General features: G+C 39.1%; 1 long non-coding RNA gene across 1 annotated transcript; it reads right to left on the bottom strand.

Moving 5' to 3' along the window:
• Nucleotides 1-1,092: 1,092 nt before the first annotated feature.
• LOC106082605 (uncharacterized) lies at nt 1,093-4,766 on the bottom strand. Its single transcript, XR_001220529.2, has 3 exons — nt 4,738-4,766; nt 1,291-1,358; nt 1,093-1,227 (listed from the first exon to the last, which is right to left on the bottom strand). It is a non-coding gene; the product is annotated as an uncharacterized LOC106082605 (long non-coding RNA).
• Between the last annotated feature and the right edge of the window lie 18,027 nt (nt 4,767-22,793).

Genomic DNA, 22,793 nt, shown 5'->3' on the forward strand with positions numbered 1-22,793 from the left:
TTATGTTTGCAGACTATGGAAATATGGGGCTCAAATTAAAGGTATGTGGGAGTAGACCACTTATCTGATATCAACACTAGAGGCCAACTGTCTAGCGGACGTCCCATCACCATAATAACCCCCAAATAGGACGCATTTGCTCACCAAGACAATTTGAGTCTTAAAGAGAGTGGAAATAAATATTCATAGTTTTTAGGGCCAATACCCCAAACCGGACATATTTGCTGACTTTTGTAATAAGGAGTTTAAATGAGATTAGAAAGCGAATTTGATATCCAATTTTGAGGCCAATGGCAATATGGGGTTCAAATAAATGACAAATACGTATATGATAATAGAGTACATTGCTGATATATTTTCCGGGCTTAATGTTTGGGGGACCATCTCAATCCTTAAAACACCCTTAAATCGGGCATATTTACCGACCATGTCAATGTGGAGCTTAAATTAATGGTTTTGGGGGGTAGAGCAAGAATTGATACCAATTTTTTGGGGGTCTACCCCTTTCCTAAAATACCCCACAAACAGCAATTTTTTAGTGACCATCGCAATATGGGGCTCAAATAAAGGTATTTGGGAATACGAATACGAGTTTGATATCCAAATGTAGGACCATGTATTTAGGGCATCACCTCTTTCCCAAAACACCCCCAAAGGGAAAAAATTTTCGACCATGCCAATATGTGGCTCAAAAGAAAGATATTTAAGATTAGAAAACGAATTTGATAACCTATTTTGGGGCCATGTGCTTGGGGGACGCCTCATCATGTTAACTCCTCTTAAGCCAATGGCAATATGGGGTTTAAATAAATGGTATTTGGGAGAAGAGCACGATGCTAATATTTTTTCAGGGCCAAGTATATTGGGGACCACCTTTCCCCCTAAAACACCACTAAATCAGACATCATGAGAATATCGGGCTGAAATAAAGTATTTTAAGAATGGAGTACACCTTACATCCAAATTTAAATTCGTGGACCAATAAACGTCATATGGGGTTCAGATAAAGGCACTTATATTGTTAAACTGTTAGTCAAGCGGTATACTATTTTCGTAGCATGGTATTTCGCTAAAAGCTCTTTAATTGTCGAAAATAAATATTCCAAGGAAACTTTTGTTACATATAAAGTAAAAGAAGGCGCAGCGGAGCGGGCCCGGATCAGCTAGTTCGCTACATAAACCAATTTATTGTCATTACGATCATCTCTTCGTTGTCGGAGACACCGTCTGTAAAGAGTATTACGAACAAAATAATGATACACTATATTTAAAATAAAACGTAAAACATACCAATCTTAGCATTTTGTGTACAATACCATGAAATCTAGTTCCACATGTTTTATCCTCTGTCCTCAGCGCTTTTTTTATAATAGAAAGATAATAGAAAATAAGATAAATAAGATACTGTTTATATTTATAAATACCAAGTATTAATTTTACAATGTCCTCCAATTTGTTGCGTCCGAAATTCATCTAATCTATATGTTCACATTCTGATTTTGTCTGCTTCGCACTATTTTAGCATAACATTTTCACTATAAATTTGTTTTGCTTCAAAATTATAAATAAATAAAATATATTTTAAAGAGAGATAAAAACAACACGTTCATTTTTTTTTTCTTGTCAACCCACGCCACAACATGGCTAGCTTCTATCATATACAGAGAGAAACTCTGTATATGATAGAAGCTAGCCATGTAAAATATATGACTCATTCGCACTTCTTTTCGCATTACATATGTTTGAAAGGGAACACAAAATAATCTTGATTATTGCACAATTTATAATACTAAATAATTTAATTCATACAATTAAAAATATGATTAACACGTATGGCTTCTTTTCCAATGACTTACCATGTTTGAAACGTGTTTTAAGAGTCAATACCATGTTTAATCGGTCAAATGTTTAATCGGTCAAATCATGTGATTGGTAAACATGGTATATATTGAAAATATTTTAGTTTCTACGAATTAAAATGTTTTTAAATAGTATAAATTGTGCATTGATCAAGATAATATTGTGTTCCCTTTCACACATATGTAATGCGAAGAGAACGGAAAGAAGAAGAAAGAGAATGATTCAAATATGTCTCGCTTCTATGTAAATGGAAAATGATTTGGAGGCCACCGTGGTTCAGAGTTAAGCATGTCCGCCTATGACGCCTGGGTTCAATATGGGCCCCTTTCTCATTTAGCTTAAACTTTAATCAAACTACACTCATTGATATGAGAGAAGTACCCCTGTTCCTTAGTGGAATGTTCATGGTAAATTTAGTATTATATAAATGAGTTTGTTTATCATACTATTATAGACCATGCGAAGCCTCATTATTCATTAAACAAATATATAATTATTATTAATTATGTTATATAATTATTGTATTTTTACTGTATATACATTTCATATTCTGTACGCAATTCATTCTATTGAAATAAGATTTTTTTTTTTTTCATGTGAAACATATCAATTATGTATTTATTTTTATTGCAAATTTTGCCCATGAGCATTTCATTGAGGAACAGGGCAAACTTCTTACTTGTCAACGAATGCAGTCCGATTCAAGTTTAAGCTCAATGATAAGGGGCTTTCTTTTTATAGCCGAGTCCGAACGCCGTGGCATAATACCTCAGAAATGTTAACAGCATTAGGAGGGGAAACCCACCGCTGAAAATTTTTTTCTGATGGTCTTGCCAGGATTCGAACCCAGGCGTTCAGCGTCATAGGCGGACTTGAGAACCTCTGCACTACGATGGTCTCCATTTATTCTTATTAAAACAGGAAAAAGGTTGCTTACAAGAAAAGAAAAAGGCAACTTTCAAATAATGGGTTTATGGAGTAAATAACTACTTTAATTGAATTTTTGAGCTTATTGTAAATCCAAATTGTAAAGTTGTTAATCAATAACACAAAATGCTTAGTAGGTTCGATTTCAGCAATTTTTATAATTTAATCCTCAAATTTCTTAATTGAAGTTTTTAATTCTTTCTGTGTTAAATACACATTCTTTAAAATTGGAAGATTTTAATTTTTTCTGTGTATTTAAACTCTTGGACAAAAAACAATCTTTTGGTTAAAGTTTCGGTTGCACTCTGAATTTCAATGATTTTTAAATTAGACCCAATTAAACATAGGCTTCATAATAAGTACTATACCCTAAAATTTAATAAAAACTTGACTTTTGTTTAAGTATTTTTATACCCTCCACCATAGGATGTGGGTATACTAATTTCGTCATTCTGTTTGTAACTACTCGAAATATTGGTCTGAGACCCCATAAAGTATATATATTCTTGATCGTCGCGACATTTTATGTCGATCTAGCCATGTCCGTCCGTCCGTCTGTCTGTCGAAAGCACGCTAACTTCCGAAGGAGTAACGCTAGCCGCTTGAAATTTTGCACAAATACTTCTTATTAGTGTAGGTCGGTTGGTATTGTAAATGGGCCATATCGGTCCATTTTTTGATATAGCTGCCATATAAACCGATCTTGGGTCTTGACTTCTTGAGCCTCTAGAGGGCGCAATTCTCATCCGATTTGACTGAAATTTTGCACATAGTGTTTTAGTATCGTTTTCTGTGCTAAGTATGGTTGAAATCGGTCCATAACCTGGTATAGCTGCCATATAAACCGATCTTGGTTCTTGACTTCTTGATCCTCTAGAGGTCGCAATTATTATCCGATTTGCCTGAAATTTTGTACGACGGATCCTCTCATGACCATTAACATACGTGTTTATTATGGTCTGAATCGGTCTATAGCCCGATACAGCTCCCATATAAATCGATCTCTCTATTTTACTTCTTGAGCCCCCAGAGGGCGCAATTCTTATTCGAATTGGCTGACATTTTACACAGGTCTTCTTCTTCTTGAGCCTCCAGAGGGCGCAATTCTTATTCGAATTGGCTGACATTTTACACAGGTCTCCAACATATAATTTAATTGTGGCCTAAACCGGATCATATCTTGATATCTCTCTAATAGCAGAGCAAATCTTTTCTTATATCATTTTTTGCCTAGGAATAGATGTCGGGAAAAGAACTCGACAAATGCGCTCCATGGTGGATGGTATATAAGATTCGGCCCGGCCGAACTTAGCACACTTTTACTTGTTAACTTTAAAAATTGCAAATATTTCTTATTAATAGCAATACTATTTTTGACTTTCAATCCAAGGCGTGTGGTCTGCTTTAATTTAAAGGCAATTTCTTTATCTTAAAAGTTAATATACTGCAATATAACAAATAAAAAAGAGATATCTTGGTTTAATTAATAAATTTGCATATTTAATTATAAACTTTGCTGAAATCGGTCCTATAAAGAAATTTGTATTATAAATAAACGATTTTGTGATTTGGATTTATGATAAACTGAATTTCATTAAATTCAATTAAATTGGTTATCAACTTAATAAATAAATTTATTGTAAAACCGTTTCTTCTTTCAGAAAACTTTAAATTGACTTAATTCAAATAAATAATTGATATTTTTCCACAAATAGACAATTTTTAACTAAATCGGGAAAGACAAAAATAAAAAAGTTACATTAAAGTATTTTTTTTTTATTAAAACCAAAAACTGATTAGTATTAAAAGCGGAGAGGGTTTAATGGTATGGATCTCATTGGTCAATAAAATCTTTTAGTTTATACATTTGCTATTTTATTTACCAGTCTAGTGGATTCGCTAGCTTATGGATAAATAAAACGCTCTACCCGCTAAATGCCTTATACTTACTTTAACGTTGGCAGCACAGACACAACATCTGAAATAAATAAATATCAACAAAATAAAAAAAAAAATATTTTAATAAATAAATGTTTTTCGGGTTTTATAAAGGTGATTTTATTAAAATCCTAAGCAATTTTGCCACTTCAGAACGTTCAATCAGTAAATAAAAATGTTGCGTTCTTTCTCTCTCAGTTTTGTCCTTCAAATCAAATGGTAACACCATATCTTTAATAAGATTACTTATCGCCGCTTAGGTAAACGGGAACAGAATTTTTCTCCATACAAACAAAGCGAGAAAATCCACTTAATGGGTAAATAAAACACCCCTATTGTAAAGAGGGCACTATGTAGAAGACGAAAACAGCCAAATCAACGTTTTCAAACGTAATTTCCCTTTCTATAGCTGCCAAAAACACCAGCTGTGGCTTCAAAAGCAATACGTGCAGGCAGATGGAATATTAGCAAAAGGATTGGACTGCATGTCGTTCACTAGACAAATATGTTTTAAATATGCAAGAAATTTTGTTTTTGCATTCAGCGGTCTATGCGTACATACAGTGAGAAGCAAAACCGACTGAATGCTTCAATTTTTGCATTTCTTTCGAATATTAAAATTAAAAATAGAACAAAATCAAAAATTTTAGGCAAATAATCTTTCAATGGTATGGACGGTCAAAACGCCCAAAATTAATTTTGGGACTTATGATCGTTGGGCGTTATGACAGACATTTTGTCTTTTACCCATTTAATTTAACGTGGACTGTCTTAAATCACTTCAAAGGGACCCTTTCTTTTTCGGAAATAAATGAGAGAACTAACCATTTAAACCAATAGAACAAAAATGATGCCGGCAATGGTGGCCTAATGGTTTTAAGGGTTGTTAATATATTTTTTATATCATTTTCTTCACAATAAGAAAAGCCCTACTTTTTCGCCTATTTTTCTCTTAACTTTTGCCGACGTTTGCAAAAAAATGATTATCGTTTTATGGAAATATATTTTTTCAACCGAGATTCGCAAGTTTTTCGTGAGACGTGCATGAGTAAATTTTTTTATTTCATGAGCGTGAGTGATTTTTTTTCTCGCGAGCGTGCGTGAGTGAAAAATCACTCACGTGCACATCTCTAATATAGAACGGTCTGATGATTTAGGGTCTTAAGCCTCTCGTCATGCGACCCGAATATGGTGCAGATTACACTTTATTAAGATACACTCATAGAAAAAACTTTGCTGAAAACAGCAAACACTGTCAGCTGAATATTAGTAGTTAATTTTGGTACTATTGTAGCAGTAGTTCTGCTATTACAGCAGTAGTCTGATGATTTAGGGTCTTAAGCCTCCCGTCATGCGACCCGAATATGGTGCAGATTACACTTTATTAAGATACACTCATAGAAAAAACTTTGCCGAAAACAGCAAACACTGTCAGCTGAATATTAGTAGTTAATTTTGGTGCTATTGTAGGAGTAATTCTGCTATTACAGCAGTAGTACTGCAATTTCAGAGTAGCAAGCTTACCGCTTAAAAATCTGTTGTTTGTTGAAAATGACTGCTGCTTAATTATGAAGGGGATGTTAGAAGAAAAAATAGAGCACATATGTAAATGTGTGTTTCAGTGGATGTTTATAATCACCACTGAATGTATACTTTCCATAACCTTATTTCTTTAAATTTAGATACAAAAGGCCATGCCAGTCATGTGCACATTAGTAGAGCAATAACAAAAAATGCGAGCTAGCTCAGTCACATTTCGAAATATTCTTTATATTCTTTGCAGTAATATTCCACAAATTAAAATCGTCTCTTCCAATAAAATTTTTAGAAAACCATAAAAAGTAGCATAAAATTTTTTTTTTCGGCAGACTTGTGAACAGCAGATTTTGTTAGTTGAAATAGCAGTAAGAAATGTTTGCTAATACAGCAGTCCTTTGTTTGCTGAAACAGCAGTAATGTCTGCTTTCCCATTTTTAGCAGACAAAAACTGCTGTTTTAGCTAGCATTTTTGCTGTTTTGAATAACAAATTTGGTTGAGTGTATAGCTCTTATATAGACCGACATAAGGTCTAAAGCCCGTAAACGACGCATATATTATCCTAATGCGTTGGTGTTTAAAATAGTGAATTGTATCAAGATTACCGACATCCGACCCAAATATCGACCATATCAGACTATATATGGATATAGCTGCCATATAGACCGATCTGCCCGTTTAGGGTCTTTTAAGCCCACTTTTTACCCGATTTTGATGAATTTGGTGTTTTAGGCCACCCGTCATCCGATACGAATATGGCCCAGATCGGACAATATTTTGATATAGCTGCCTTATAATCCGATCTGCCTACAAAGGGCTTGTAGGAGCTTGTAAGAGACGCATTTATTACCCGATTGCGCTGAAATTTGAAACAGTAATTTGTATTACGACTTCCGACATCCGACCCAAATATGGTTCATATCGAACTATCTTTAGAGGTAACTGCCATATTGATCGTTGTGCCGATTTAGGGTTTTTTTTAGTTGTTTATGTTTTATGTTTTATATTTACAAAGTTGATACTATAAATAAACAAAAAAGACTTATTTAAAAAAGAAATGTGATATAGTACATAGCCCATGTTTGGGTTCTCAAATACTTTATATATAATAGTTAGACTTAATTATGATCTATACATATTTACATGAATTTAGATTTATGTTCGGATATCTTTTATATATACATGTAATTAAAAAATTTACAAAAACATTACTTAAATATTATTGAAGTATAAAAAAAAGTTAGAGGAAGTAAAAGAAAAATTAAAAAAATGCATCAGGTTTAATTGACAATCCACCAAAAAATTTCTTTGTTTAAATTTCTCCTCTCAATTGAATCTTTGTTTGAAATAGAAGAATAGAATCATTACTTATGATTAAATCATTTCTTACAGCCTTTACATTGGCCCTCCTATATAGGTGGTAAAATATCGGGATACCTTGTCGATTTTGAATAAATTCTTGATTGTCTAAAAATATGAAAGCTTCAGGGAGCACATATCCTGTAACTAAACGGTTAGAGATGTAATTGTGGTCTACAAATAAGGCGCTTTAATTAAGTTGTTTGAAGTACATTGTGTACTTTTAGCAATATGATTTCTTATTAGCTTTATTATAAAATTATCTATCCTTATGACATCTGCTACATCATACAGTCCTTTGTTAGGTATATATTTAACAAAGTCACTTTCTGCTGACCTATATAATGAAGTACAGGCCCGTAAACATTTTCTCTCAAATTTCCTTAGCATTTCCATATACGATGGCGATATATTGATCCATATGGGACAACCGTAAGTTAAAATGGGTCTTACAAGAGATTTATATAGTAAAAGTTTTACTGACGAAGTTATATCTCATGAACCTCTTGCCTTCTGGATTTGAATCTTTATATAATCGTGAAAGTATAGGAACTTATCTAAATAAAACCCTAAATATCTAACTTTTTCCTTATTTGGGATATTTTGATGGTTTGGGGATTTGATTCCGAATGATTTCCAATATTTTCTTACATTATAATTGCATTTGCCCACTGGTGGTCGAAAAAGTATCGTCTCACACTTTTATCATAGTTAATAGACATGTTTCAATTTGTGGAATATCTTACCACCAGGTCAAATTTGTCCTGCAAATTCCTGTTTCCCCACTTAGGCCGATATGTTCCTCCATAAACTCCCCTACATACGGATTATCCAAATACATCACAGAGATATTAAACAATGTTACGCAATCCCATGGCAGCCGGTTGTACGTACCGGATTGACCCGATGGAATATTCATCGGCAAGGGCTGCCGCCTCAGTGTACGTGTTCGTCTTTTTTCGTCATGGGAGAGGCACATCCCGGAGTGCCTTCTCCGTATGCTTTTGGTCCGTGCCGGGATTGAAAAGAACCCCGGACCCTGGTTCTGTTCCGTTTGCCAGAACCGCCTTCATCATCGGTCAGTGTCGGTGAGGTGTAACAGGTGCTTGGAGTGGGTACATTTCCGTTCTTGCTCTGGCCTAACTTCCCTACGGGAGTATAGTCATACTGGCTATGTCGCTAGGTGCTGTGCGAACACAGCCAGCAGTGGGTCACAAGCGTCGCCGTCGTCGCCTTCGGCGTCCTCGTCGTCGGACTATGTGACCCCCCCGACCTCTCCCTTACGGCAATTTATGCAAAGACAGCACCCTAGCCCTACTATTGCCAGGCCAGTGTCGGGAAATGTATCGTTCCTGCAGTTAAACTGCAATGGACTGCGAGGCAAGATTGATGAGATTGTGGATTTTATGAGTCGGAAGAGCATATCGGTCGCAGCGATCCAGGAGACAAAGCTGACTAACACCTGCAGCTTGCACAGTTGTCACGGCTACAATGTGCTACGTAAGGATCGCTCAAGGAATGGAGGTGGGGGATTGGCCTTCGTTATACACCATTCCGTGCAGTATAGACCTATCTCGCCTGCGCTTGACGCTAGTGACCCATACATGGAATGTATGGGGGTAGCAGTCAAGTCTGGTACTGCCGAGATAGAGATATACAACGTGTATATACCGCCGGTTGGCAGCTGTGTCCCGATTAATGGCCAGGCCTACAGCCCCGACATAAGTGGGTTGCTATCTGGCCATAGTCGTCTGGTTCTGGGGGATTTCAATGCACATCACTCGTCATGGCATTCTCCCCTAGGCAACGACCAGCGTGGCATAGCTTTGGCAGAGCAGATAGATAGCTCCACGTTTTGCACGGTGAATGAGGATGCCCCCACTAGGATTACGAGGAGGTGCAGCAGCTCGCCAGACATCTCAATCGCATCCCCTGATCTCCTGAGTGACGTATCCTGGCAAGCCGTCATCTCTTTGGGGTCAGACCACCTCCCCATAATCCTCACCATCGACCGACCACCCGACTTCATAACCTCTGAGCGCCGAACGTTCATCAACTATAAGAAGGCCAATTGGACTGGCTTCAGAGAGTATACCAATCGCCGCTTCAATGAACTGCCACCCCCCTCTGATGTGCTTGTGGCCGAGAGGAAATTCCGAGACATCATCAACGCAGCAGCCGCTCGCTTTATACCAGCCGGTCGAATACCGCAAGTGCGACCCAATTTCCCGGCGCAAGCAGTGGTACTCGCAGACGAGCGTGATGGGATTCGTGCTATGGACCCCGCTAACCCCAGAATCAGCGAGCTGAATCTGGAAATAAACAGGGTAGTCAACGAACATAAGCGGAATTTGTGGCTGGAACACTTGGAGCAATGTAACTTAGGCACCGGTGCAGGCAAATTGTGGGCCACTGTTAAGTCTCTCTCGAACCCCGGTAGACGGGACGACAGGACCTCAGTCACTTTTGGCGAGTTAACCGTGACTGATCCGAAGAGATGCGCCAGGTTGTTCAACCGTCAATTTATCGTGCATCCCGAGAGAGACAGGGCAAGGAGGAGAGCCATTCGCCGTATTCGTGGTCTCCGAGCCGATGAACAGCCATCACAATTTACCGTGGGCGAAGTTACAAATGTCATCCGTGGCGCCAAATCTTCCAAGGCGTTGGGCCCCGACGGAATCTCTACATTGATGCTGAAGAATCTGGATTTACCTGGAGTTGAGTACCTTACCACTGTCCTTAACCTGTCATTGAACACTCTTATAGTTCCCGATGTCTGGAAAATGGGCAGAGTGATCCCGCTACTGAAGCCTGGTAAAGACCCGAGTTTGGGGGAGTCGTACAGACCGATCTCCCTTCTCTCACCAGTGGCAAAGACGCTTGAGGCATTACTCCTCCCGAGCCTCGTAGGAGAATTTCCATTCGCCGAGCATCAACACGGATTTCGGAGACTGCACAGCACAACAACAGCTTTGCATGCCATCACCACACACATTTGCCGTGGCTTCAATCAACCCAGGCCATGTGATAGGACGGTCCTCGTGGCATTGGACCTATCGAAGGCATTCGACACGGTCAGCCATGCCAAATTATTTGAGGACATCGCCAACACGTCCCTCCAGCCAGGCCTTAAACGTTGGGTCGCGAATTATCTGTGTGGCCGCCAGTCATTTGTGGAATTTAGGGATAAGAAGTCAAAACACCGTAGAGTGAAACAGGGAGTTCCCCAAGGCGGGGTGATATCTCCGGCTCTGTTTAACCTCTACCTTTCCTCCATCCCACCTCCTCCAGACGGCATAGAGATCGTATCATATGCGGACGACTGTACGATCTTGGCATCAGGCCCCCCACCCATTGATGACATCTGCGATAGGCTGAACGTCTACCTCAACGAGCTTGCCTCATATTTCGCTGCAAGAAATCTGAAGATATCCGCCACCAAATCTTCAGCCACACTGTTCACTACAAATACGCGTGAGGTGAATTCTGAGCTGACTGTGATGGTCGATGGAGAATTGATTCCGACCATCAAGTGTCCCAAAATACTTGGCGTCACATTTGACAGCTCCTACACCTTCTCCCCACATGCCACAGCAATCTGCAATAAAGTCAAAAGTAGAAACAAGGTCCTCAAGTCACTCGCCGGCAGCACTTGGGGTGCAGACAAAGAAACCTTGTTGACCACGTACAAAGCAATTGGCCGGTCTGTGGTAAGTTATGCAGCGCCAGTGTGGTCACGTCAGCTTTGTGACACGCAGTGGAATAATATTCAGATCTGTCAGAATGCCGCCCTCCGAACTGCGACGGGCTGCCTCCTTAGTTCTCATGTGGACCACCTCCACCAGGAGACAAAGATCCTACCAGTGCGAAGACATAACTACATGCTGTCTAAGCAATACCTTTTGGGCTGTTATCGCAGAAATCATCCAAATCATCATCTTGTGGATAGATACCCACCGCCCAGAAGCCTTAAGGTAGATCTACATGATCTAGAGCGTGAGGTTCAGCGCTACAAGAGAGAACCTCTAGATCAAGCGGCATATCAAGCGGGTCTGAACAACATTCATGCAGACACGGTAGCAGACGCGTTAACTGGCTACCGGGTGAATGTAGTCCTTGGAGTACGACCGCCACCCATTGCACCCGAAGAAATCGACCTCCCCCGGCAAACCAGAGTGATTCTGGCTCAATTACGTTCCGGCAGATGCAGCCGCCTCAATTCCCACAGAGCTAGGATTGATGCCGACGTGCAAGATGTATGTCCCGACTGTAACCAGGGACCGCACGATACACGTCACCTGTTTAATCTGCCCGGCCAGACCCACTCGACTCAGACCCAGATCCCTGTGGACGCACCCCTTCTTAGTCGCGGAGTTCCTGGGTCTTGACACTCAACAGAATCAAGCAGACGAAAGATAGTACACAATAAACTGCTACAACAACAACAACAACAACAATGTTACGAAGGACTCAATATACATCATAAAAGACGGAATAGAATTCAAAATGAGAATCAACTACCAAGAGATTAAAGACACGGAATAACTAGTCTCGTTCGATGTTGTATCCTTGTTCCCCAGTGTTCCTGTCAATCTGGCAATATCGACAATAAAGAAGAAATGGACAATTATTCAAGAATATACAAAAATTCCAATGGATTTACTTAAAGAGATGGTAAACTTATGTACAAAGGATTCCAGATACTTAATGTATGACGACAGGTTCTATGAACAAAAAAAGGGCATGCCAATGGGGTCTCCATTATCGCCGATTGTAGCAGACATAATAATGGAGGAACTACTAGACAAATGTATGTATAAATTGACGAGCAAACCGCGATTTTTGACCAAATATGTAGACGACATATTTTGCATAATCGACAAGAATGAAGTAAAAAAACACACTCCGAATATTGAATTCATTCAATAAGCAGATCCAATTTACAATGGAATGCGAAACAAATGGCATGCTATCATACCTTCACACAATAGTCCATAGGAAGGGCAAAAGATTAAAGCTCGATTGGTACCAAAAAGAAACGGCATCGGGAAGGCTCATTAACTTCTATTCAAAGCATCCAAGGAGGATAAAAATCAACAATTTTTTCACCTTTTGCACCTTTTTCACCAAGTCAAGCTTTGCGCCCTCCCAGGGAGCGTGGATACCTCGGGCGAGCTGTTTGACGGTATCAATACATTCCGCCGACGCAAAACGCAGCTTAAAGATGTCCCCTCTAAACTCGCAGCTTATCTTTTGTATGGGTGCACCCTCTATAGAGTTCCACACATGTTCGAAAATCCGCTCGTTAACCGGATCCTCCACTCGGGACCGAGGATCTGTTGGAATCCTACTGGATGCACAGCTGATATTGATAACTGCATAAATCATCTCATCTCTGTTGTACTTCCTTGCCACTCTGGCGTAGGAGGGCGGGTCCTTACCATTCTCAGCGACCATCTTCCCCTTCCGTGATGGCTGTGGCCTCTTATTGGAAGTCACAGTCCTCCACGAAGACTCAGGGGCCGTGGGCGCTTCCTTCGTACCTGTTCCGACTTTGTCTACCTCCGCAATGGAGACACCGTTGCCGGAGGGCTGGCTTGGTTTTCCCATTCATCATTCACAGTTACCTTACGATTCGCATCATTGAAGAAGAGGTCCAATGATGCCACCAGCCTATAAACCGCACCAAACTGTGACTTTTTCTGGATGCATTGGTAACTCTTGCAAAGCTTCTGGCTGATCTTCACTTCGGAAATGGAAAAAATCACCCATTATATAAATGCGTATATTACGGTCTACAGCCGGACAATATCCGATTGTATGAATTATTTCAAGAACGAATCAATTTAACGCCAGACGTGTGTATAAACGCAACGGCACGACGTAAACAGTGTAGAATGCAATATGTTTACATTGAAAACTTACTCTTATGGCAATCGACAATTGTTCAGAGTAGCAGTTGGAAAAGTGTGTTTTGTTGTGATATATGGATATCTTCTTTTGGTAGAAATATATAGGGTGGAGTTAGATTCTTTTTTTCTGCCCTACTAACTGAACTAAATTTCCCACTAACGAACAGTGGATACTTCCCTTATATCAATGAGGAGTTTTTTATGCCGGGTCCGAACGACGTGCCGCATAGTGATACCACTTAGTAGAGAAATGTACTCTTCAGTAAGGTTTGCCATTTTATGATGGAAAGATATACGAGTCAACAACGAGTCGAAATTATTAAAATTTCTATCGAAATTCTCCGTCAGTGGCCTCAACGTTAAGAGCGCTACGTCCAATTTAGCGATAAGGTTCATTTCTGACTGAATGGGTTCGTCATTAAGCAAAATATGCAGTATTGGTCCGACAGCAATATACACGTTGATGAGATAAGTTCACAGAAGATGCAGTCGTGGAATTCAAAATTAACGCACCGTCATAATAATTTTGAATTACTTCCACCAAACACTTTTTAGGGTAAAAAGGTAAAACTAAGTCGCAATGTTCATATGAAAATTCCGCCACTATTGAAATTAAAAATGCTTTTCCAAAATTTAACAACCAAAAAAACATCTGTGTGGAGAACTTAAAATTCTTTGGCCTTTAAAAATGGTCTAAGATACAAAAATAACCGATTTGGCCCATTTGCAAACCCAACGACCTAGCGGCTAGCTTTTTGCGTTCGACAGCTATTGGAATGTCGACTCGGAATGTCGAGACGACCAAGAATATATATACTTTGTGGGGTCCTAGATCAATAGTTCGAGGTGTTACAAACGGAATGACTAGATTATCCCCATTCTATGGTGGTGGCTATAAAAAGAGAAAAGCGAAGACCGGCTGCTCTCAAATTATAATTACAGGAAAAGTCAAAAATCATCTCACCACCAGAATACAAGTGTCCTAAGTAGCGAGTATTCCTCATTCATTGTTTTCTTTTTTTTCATTACGACTGGATTTCGCTCTCTATATAATGGAGCATTTTGTAGTTATGGTAGATTAAGTAGCTTTAAGATGACTCGTATGAATCATTTAAGTAATTATACTGAATTTTTCAATTGACAATCTGAATAATCTTTTTGTACTTTCTTATAAAAACTTCTCCATGCTTCTATAAGAAAAAATTAGAAATAATTAACAAACAAAAAACATTAATATAATTTGTTTTCTTACTAAATAGTTTTAAGGGAAACTTGGCTTGTCCGTTTCTACATAAAATAATTTTTTTTATTTTTTCTGTATAATGTTAGAATAATGACGTTGATCGAAGGTTTATAATAACGGAATTTATGGTGAAGGAATCCTTGAGGAGCTTGAAACCATTTAAGTCACCCGGACCTGATGGGATATTTCCGGCGTTTCTACAGAAAGAGGCAGACTATCTGGCGACTCGTCTGGCCAAAATTTTCACAGCGTGCCTAGGACTTTCATATACTCCAAAAGCCTGACAGGAGGCAAGGGTGGTGTTTATACCTAAGCCCGGCAAGGCAAGTTATGCGACACCAAAGGCCCACAGACCCATAAGCCTTACGTCCTTTCTACTTAAAACCATGGAACGTATTGCGGGCACCACGATAAAGAGTATGACATCCAGCGAACTGCTCAAATACAAACAGCATGCCCATGTCAAGGGAAGGTCGGTGGAGACTGCCCTGCACGAGGTTGTGCATAAAAAGAAGAATCGTTCGATGCCAAAACGTATACACTGGCGGTATGCATTGACATCGAGGGGACTTTAAACAAGCTGAGCATGTGTCCAATGACATATATATAAGGGAGAAAGTGGCACAGGGCAAGCCATAGGGGCGAATTTTATCGCCACTCCTATGGGTGACCACCATAAATGACCTACGGATGCTGACTGAGGAGGGATTTTAACCCGTCTGCTACGCAGACGATGTTATAATACTTCTTAGAGGTAAGGATCCGAACGAGCCATGCAGAAGGGCCGAAAGGGTCTTGCATATGGCATATGATCGGGCTCGACCCAGAGGTCTCAATGTTAACCCAGAGAAGACTGAAATATGCCTGTTCACGAGGAAGACGAAGGTGGGCGAATTGAGAGCACCACGCTCCTCAATAAGACGATTTCGATATCTGACAAGGTCAAATAGTTAGGTGTGATCTTGGACAGGAAACTGAATTGGAAGTGTCACATTCAGGAGCGTACTGAGAAGGCTCACAGATGTTGGGCACTATGTAGACGGGCCGTAGGCTCGAAATGGGGCCTGAATCCTAGGATAGTCCACTGGCTCAACAGCAGCGTGATTAGACCAATACTTACTTACGCCTCAGTAGTTTTGTGGACTGCAATGAAGAAAAAGTGCAGCATGAGGACCATACACAGGTTCAGAGAACATGTTGTCTTGGCAAAGGCGAAGCGATGAGGACCACGCCCACTAGGGCACTGGAGACTATTCTAGATATCCGACCCATTGACATACAGGTTGTGAGGCAGCCACTGCGGCTATGAGACTTAAGGCGATGGGAGAATGGATTGAGGATGGGAGCAGCAAATACCATCGCGGTATAATCGAGGCGACGATAGGAAACCTGGAAGGAAGTGGAGAGGTTTCCGATCGGATATCTGTGATGAACCTTGAAGTCGAGTGCGACGCACTTCTGCCATCGGCACAGTCTTGGATTGACGGAACAATCTGGAAGAGCATGTTACACGGATGGATCAAAGCTAGAGGACAGAGTGGGCCTGGGGGTTTACATTGAAAATCCAGGGACTGAAATCTGTTTTAGACTGCCTGACTGTAACGCCTTCTGTGATATATATATATATATATATATATATATATATATATATATATATATATATATATATATATATATATATATATATATATATATATATATATATATATATATATATATATATATATATATATCACAGAAGGCGTTAATCTCCTTCTTACACTGCAAGACTGTTCGTGACCTTACCGTCCTGGTTGTATTGCACTTATGGCGATTTCACTGTCGGTTAAGATGTTCACACTCGACGTCCTCGCGTTAGCACCACACCACTTCACGCATTCCGTGATCGCCCGGATCTCCGCCTGCAGGACCGTATTACAGTCAGGCAGTCTAAAACAGATTTCAGTCCCTGGATTTTCAATGTAAACCCCCAGGCCCACTCTGTCCTCTAGCTTTGATCCATCCGTGTAACATGCTCTTCCAGATGGTTCCGTCAATCCAAGACTGTGCCGATGGCAGAAGTGCGTCGCACTCGACTTCAAGGTTCATCACAGATATCCGATCGGAAACCTCTCCACTTCCTTCCAGGTTTCCTATCGTCGCCTCGATTATACCGCGATGGTATTTGCTGCTCCCATCCTCAATCCATTCTCCCATCGCCTTAAGTCTCATAGCCGCAGTGGCTGCCTCACAACCTGTATGTCAATGGGTCGGATATCTAGAATAGTCTCCAGTGCCCTAGTGGGCGTGGTCCTCATCGCTTCGCCTTTGCCAAGACAACATGTTCTCTGAACCTGTGTATGGTCCTCATGCTGCACTTTTTCTTCATTGCAGTCCACAAAACTACTGAGGCGTAAGTAAGTATTGGTCTAATCACGCTGCTGTTGAGCCAGTGGACTATCCTAGGATTCAGGCCCCATTTCGAGCCTACGGCCCGTCTACATAGTGCCCAACATCTGTGAGCCTTCTCAGTACGCTCCTGAATGTGACACTTCCAATTCAGTTTCCTGTCCAAGATCACACCTAACTATTTGACCTTGTCAGATATCGAAATCGTCTTATTGAGGAGCGTGGTGCTCTCAATTCGCCCACCTTCGTCTTCCTCGTGAACAGGCATATTTCAGTCTTCTCTGGGTTAACATTGAGACCTCTGGGTCGAGCCCGATCATATGCCATATGCAAGACCCTTTCGGCCCTTCTGCATGGCTCGTTCGGATCCTTACCTCTAAGAAGTATTATAACATCGTCTGCGTAGCAGACGGGTTAAAATCCCTCCTCAGTCAGCATCCGTAGGTCATTTATGGTGGTCACCCATAGGAGTGGCGATAAAATTCGCCCCTATGGCTTGCCCTGTGCCACTTTCTCCCTTATATATATGCCATTGGACACATGCTCAGCTTGTTTAAAGTCCCCTCGATGTCAATGCATACCGCCAGTGTATACGTTTTGGCATCGAACGATTCTTCTTTTTATGCACAACCTCGTGCAGGGCAGTCTCCACCGACCTTCCCTTGACATGGGCATGCTGTTTGTATTTGAGCAGTTCGCTGGATGTCATACTCTTTATCGTGGTGCCCGCAATACGTTCCATGGTTTTAAGTAGAAAGGACGTAAGGCTTATGGGTCTGTGGGCCTTTGGTGTCGCATAACTTGCCTTGCCGGGCTTAGGTATAAACACCACCCTTGCCTCCTGTCAGGCTTTTGGAGTATATGAAAGTCCTAGGCACGCTGTGAAAATTTTGGCCAGACGAGTCGCCAGATAGTCTGCCTCTTTCTGTAGAAACGCCGGAAATATCCCATCAGGTCCGGGTGACTTAAATGGTTTCAAGCTCCTCAAGGATTCCTTCACCATAAATTCCGTTATTATAAACCTTCGATCAACGTCATTATTCTAACATTATACAGAAAAAATAAAAAAAATTATTTTATGTAGAAACGGACAAGCCAAGTTTCCCTTAAAACTATTTAGTAAGAAAACAAATTATATTAATGTTTTTTGTTTGTTAATTATTTCTAATTTTTTCTTATAGAAGCATGGAGAAGTTTTTATAAGAAAGTACAAAAAGATTATTCAGATTGTCAATTGAAAAATTCAGTATAATTACTTAAATGATTCATACGAGTCATCTTAAAGCTACTTAATCTACCATAACTACAAAATGCTCCATTATATAGAGAGCGAAATCCAGTCGTAATGAAAAAAAAGAAAACAATGAATGAGGAATACTCGCTACTTAAGACACTTGTATTCTGGTGGTGAGATGATTTTTGACTTTTCCTGTAATTATAATTTGAGAGCAGCCGGTCTTCGCTTTTCTCTTTTTATACCCACCACCATAGAATGGGGATAATCTAGTCATTCCGTTTGTAACACCTCGAACTATTGATCTAGGACCCCACAAAGTATATATATTCTTGGTCGTCTCGACATTCCGAGTCGACATTCCAATAGCTGTCGAACGCAAAAAGCTAGCCGCTAGGTCGTTGGGTTTGCAAATGGGCCAAATCGGTTATTTTTGTATCTTAGACCATTTTTAAAGGCCAAAGAATTTTAAGTTCTCCACACAGATGTTTTTTTGGTTGTTAAATTTTGGAAAAGCATTTTTAATTTCAATAGTGGCGGAATTTTCATATACATTGCGACTTAGTTTTACCTTTTTACCCTAAAAAGTATTTGGTGGAAGTAATTCAAAATTATTATGACGGTGTGTTAATTTTGAATTCCACGACTGCATCTTCTGTGAACTTATCTCATCAACGTGTATATTGCTGTCGGACCAATACTGCATATTTTGCTTAATGACGAACCCATTCAGTCAGAAATGAACCTTATCGCTAAATTGGACGTAGCGCTCTTAACGTTGAGGCCACTGACGGAGAATTTCGATAGAAATTTTAATAATTTCGACTCGTTGTTGACTCGTATATCTTTCCATCATAAAATGGCAAACCTTACTGAAGAGTACATTTCTCTACTAAGTGGTATCACTATGCGGCACGTCGTTCGGACCCGGCATAAAAAACTCCTCATTGATATAAGGGAAGTATCCACTGTTCGTTAGTGGGAAATTTAGTTCAGTTAGTAGGGCAGAAAAAAAGAATCTAACTCCACATATATATATATATATATATATATATATGTATATATATTTTTATATATATATATATATATATATATATATATATATATATATATATATATATATATATATATATATATATATATATATATATATATATATATATATATATATATATATATATATATATATATATATATATATATATATATATATATATATATATATATATATATATATATATATATATATATATATATATATATATATATATATATATATATATATATATAAATATATATATATATATATATATATATATATAAATATATATATATATATATATATAAATATATATATATATATATATATATATATATATAAATATATATATATATATATATATATATATATAAATATATATATATATATATATATATATATATAAATATATATATATATATATATATATATATATATAAATATATATATATATATATATATATATATATATATATATAAATATATATATATATATATATATATATATATATATATATATATATATATATATATATATATATATATATATATATATATATATATATATATATATATATATATATATATATATCACAGAAGGCGTTAATCTCCTTCTTACACTGCAAGACTGTTCGTGACCTTACCGTCCTGGTTGTATTGCACTTATGGCGATTTCACTGTCGGTTAAGATGTTCACACTCGACGTCCTCGCGTTAGCACCACACCACTTCACGCATTCCGTGATCGCCCGGATCTCCGCCTGCAGGACCGTATTACAGTCAGGCAGTCTAAAACAGATTTCAGTCCCTGGATTTTCAATGTAAACCCCCAGGCCCACTCTGTCCTCTAGCTTTGATCCATCCGTGTAACATGCTCTTCCAGATGGTTCCGCCAATCCAAGACTGTGCCGATGGCAGAAGTGCGTCGCACTCGACTTCAAGGTTCATCACAGATATCCGATCGGAAACCTCTCCACTTCCTTCCAGGTTTCCTATCGTCGCCTCGATTATACCGCGATGGTATTTGCTGCTCCCATCCTCAATCCATTCTCCCATCGCCTTAAGTCTCATAGCCGCAGTGGCTGCCTCACAACCTGTATGTCAATGGGTCGGATATCTAGAATAGTCTCCAGTGCCCTAGTGGGCGTGGTCCTCATCGCTTCGCCTTTGCCAAGACAACATGTTCTCTGAACCTGAGTATGGTCCTCATGCTGCACTTTTTCTTCATTGCAGTCCACAAAACTACTGAGGCGTAAGTAAGTATTGGTCTAATCACGCTGCTGTTGAGCCAGTGGACTATCCTAGGATTCAGGCCCCATTTCGAGCCTACGGCCCGTCTACATAGTGCCCAACATCTGTGAGCCTTCTCAGTACGCTCCTGAATGTGACACTTCCAATTCAGTTTCCTGTCCAAGATCACACCTAACTATTTGACCTTGTCAGATATCGAAATCGTCTTATTGAGGAGCGTGGTGCTCTCAATTCGCCCACCTTCGTCTTCCTCGTGAACAGGCATATTTCAGTCTTCTCTGGGTTTACATTGAGACCTCTGGGTCGAGCCCGATCATATGCCATATGCAAGACCCTTTCGGCCCTTCTGCATGGCTCGTTCGGATCCTTACCTCTTAGAAGTATTATAACATCGTCTGCGCAGCAGACGGGTTAAAATCCCTCCTCAGTCAGCATCCGTAGGTCATTTATGGTGGTCACCCATAGGAGTGGCGATAAAATGCGCCCCTATGGCTTGCCCTGTGCCACTTTCTCCCTTATATATATGCCATTGGACACATGCTCAGCTTGTTTAAAGTCCCCTCGATGTCAATGCATACCGCCAGTGTATACGTTTTGGCATCGAACGATTCTTCTTTTTATGCACAACCTCGTGCAGGGCAGTCTCCACCGACCTTCCCTTGACATGGGCATGCTTTTTGTATTTGAGCAGTTCGCTGGATGTCATACTCTTTATCGTGGAGCCCGCAATACGTTCCATGGTTTTAAGTAGAAAGGACGTAAGGCTTATGGGTCTGTGGGCCTTTGGTGTCGCATAACTTGCCTTGCCGGGCTTAGGTATAAACACCACCCTTGCCTCCTGCCAGGCTTTCGGAGTATATGAAAGTCCTAGGCACGCTGTGAAAATTTTGGCCAGACGAGTCGCCAGATAGTCTGCCTCTTTCTGTAGAAACGCCGGAAATATCCCATCAGGTCCGGGTGACTTAAATGGTTTCAAGCTCCTCAAGGATTCCTTCACCATAAATTCCGTTATTATAAACCTTCGATCAACGTCAAAAAGCTAGCCGCTAGGTCGTTGGGTTTGCAAATGGGCCAAATCGGTTATTTTTGTATCTTAGACCATTTTTAAAGGCCGAAAAATATATATATATATATATATATATATATATAATATACATATACATATATATATATATATATATATATATATATATATATATATATATATATATATATATATATATATATATATATATATATTCAAAACTTAAAGAATAAATTTAGTGGAAGATGTTAAAAAATGTATGGTTCAATGAATGAATAAAATATGTTGGTTTGAGAGTGTTGAGAATTGTAATGGCATGTCTAATTCTAGGAATTTTTTATGGTCCCGTATACTTTGGTTTAAGTTTAAGACCACCGCCTAATTGAGTCCATTTAACTGCTACGGTGTCGTTCTCGTTGTACTGGTCGCAGGTTTACGTTTTCGATTAAAAACACGTTTTTTCCTCCTGTACGGCAAGAATTTCGTAAATATCAATAAGTTCAAATCTTCTTTTGTTTCCATTTTCGTTCCAATTTACATTTCAAATGGTGTTGTATCTAAGCATCGCTGGTTTGATGAGTTTATAAGCTTTTGTACAGCGTCGATATGCTTATACCACTTTCCTGGATCGTCGATACTCAATTGAAAAGGTCCAAGAAAATCGATATTGTAAGTATGTAATGGAGTGTCGACTTTCGGTACCACGTTTCCGGTTTGGAACTATACAAGGAATACTGTCCATATAATAGACTGAGTGAAGAAGACCCACTTCGGGGACATGTGCAAAAGTACCGCTCCATTTTCAGCTATTGATGGAAATCTCATAATTCTCTATATATTATATATATATATATGTCTTCTGAAAACTTTCAACAGTCAACGATCTTCATAACTACCTTCAAGTGCAAAAAAAACTTTACTGGAAATATCGCTAAACTGAAAAAGCATTTACATACCAGATTTCGTTCTACCACAAATTTAAATTTAAAAAAAAAAATCCCCTGCACTTTTGGAAAATTGGAAAATAATTTCACTTATCCTCTAAGCCTCTTTGACCACCAAAGATGGTCTAAGAGACAAAA

This window comes from Stomoxys calcitrans, chromosome 5 (genome assembly GCF_963082655.1).
Source record: "Stomoxys calcitrans chromosome 5, idStoCalc2.1, whole genome shotgun sequence".
NCBI classification, from domain to species: domain Eukaryota; kingdom Metazoa; phylum Arthropoda; class Insecta; order Diptera; family Muscidae; genus Stomoxys; species Stomoxys calcitrans.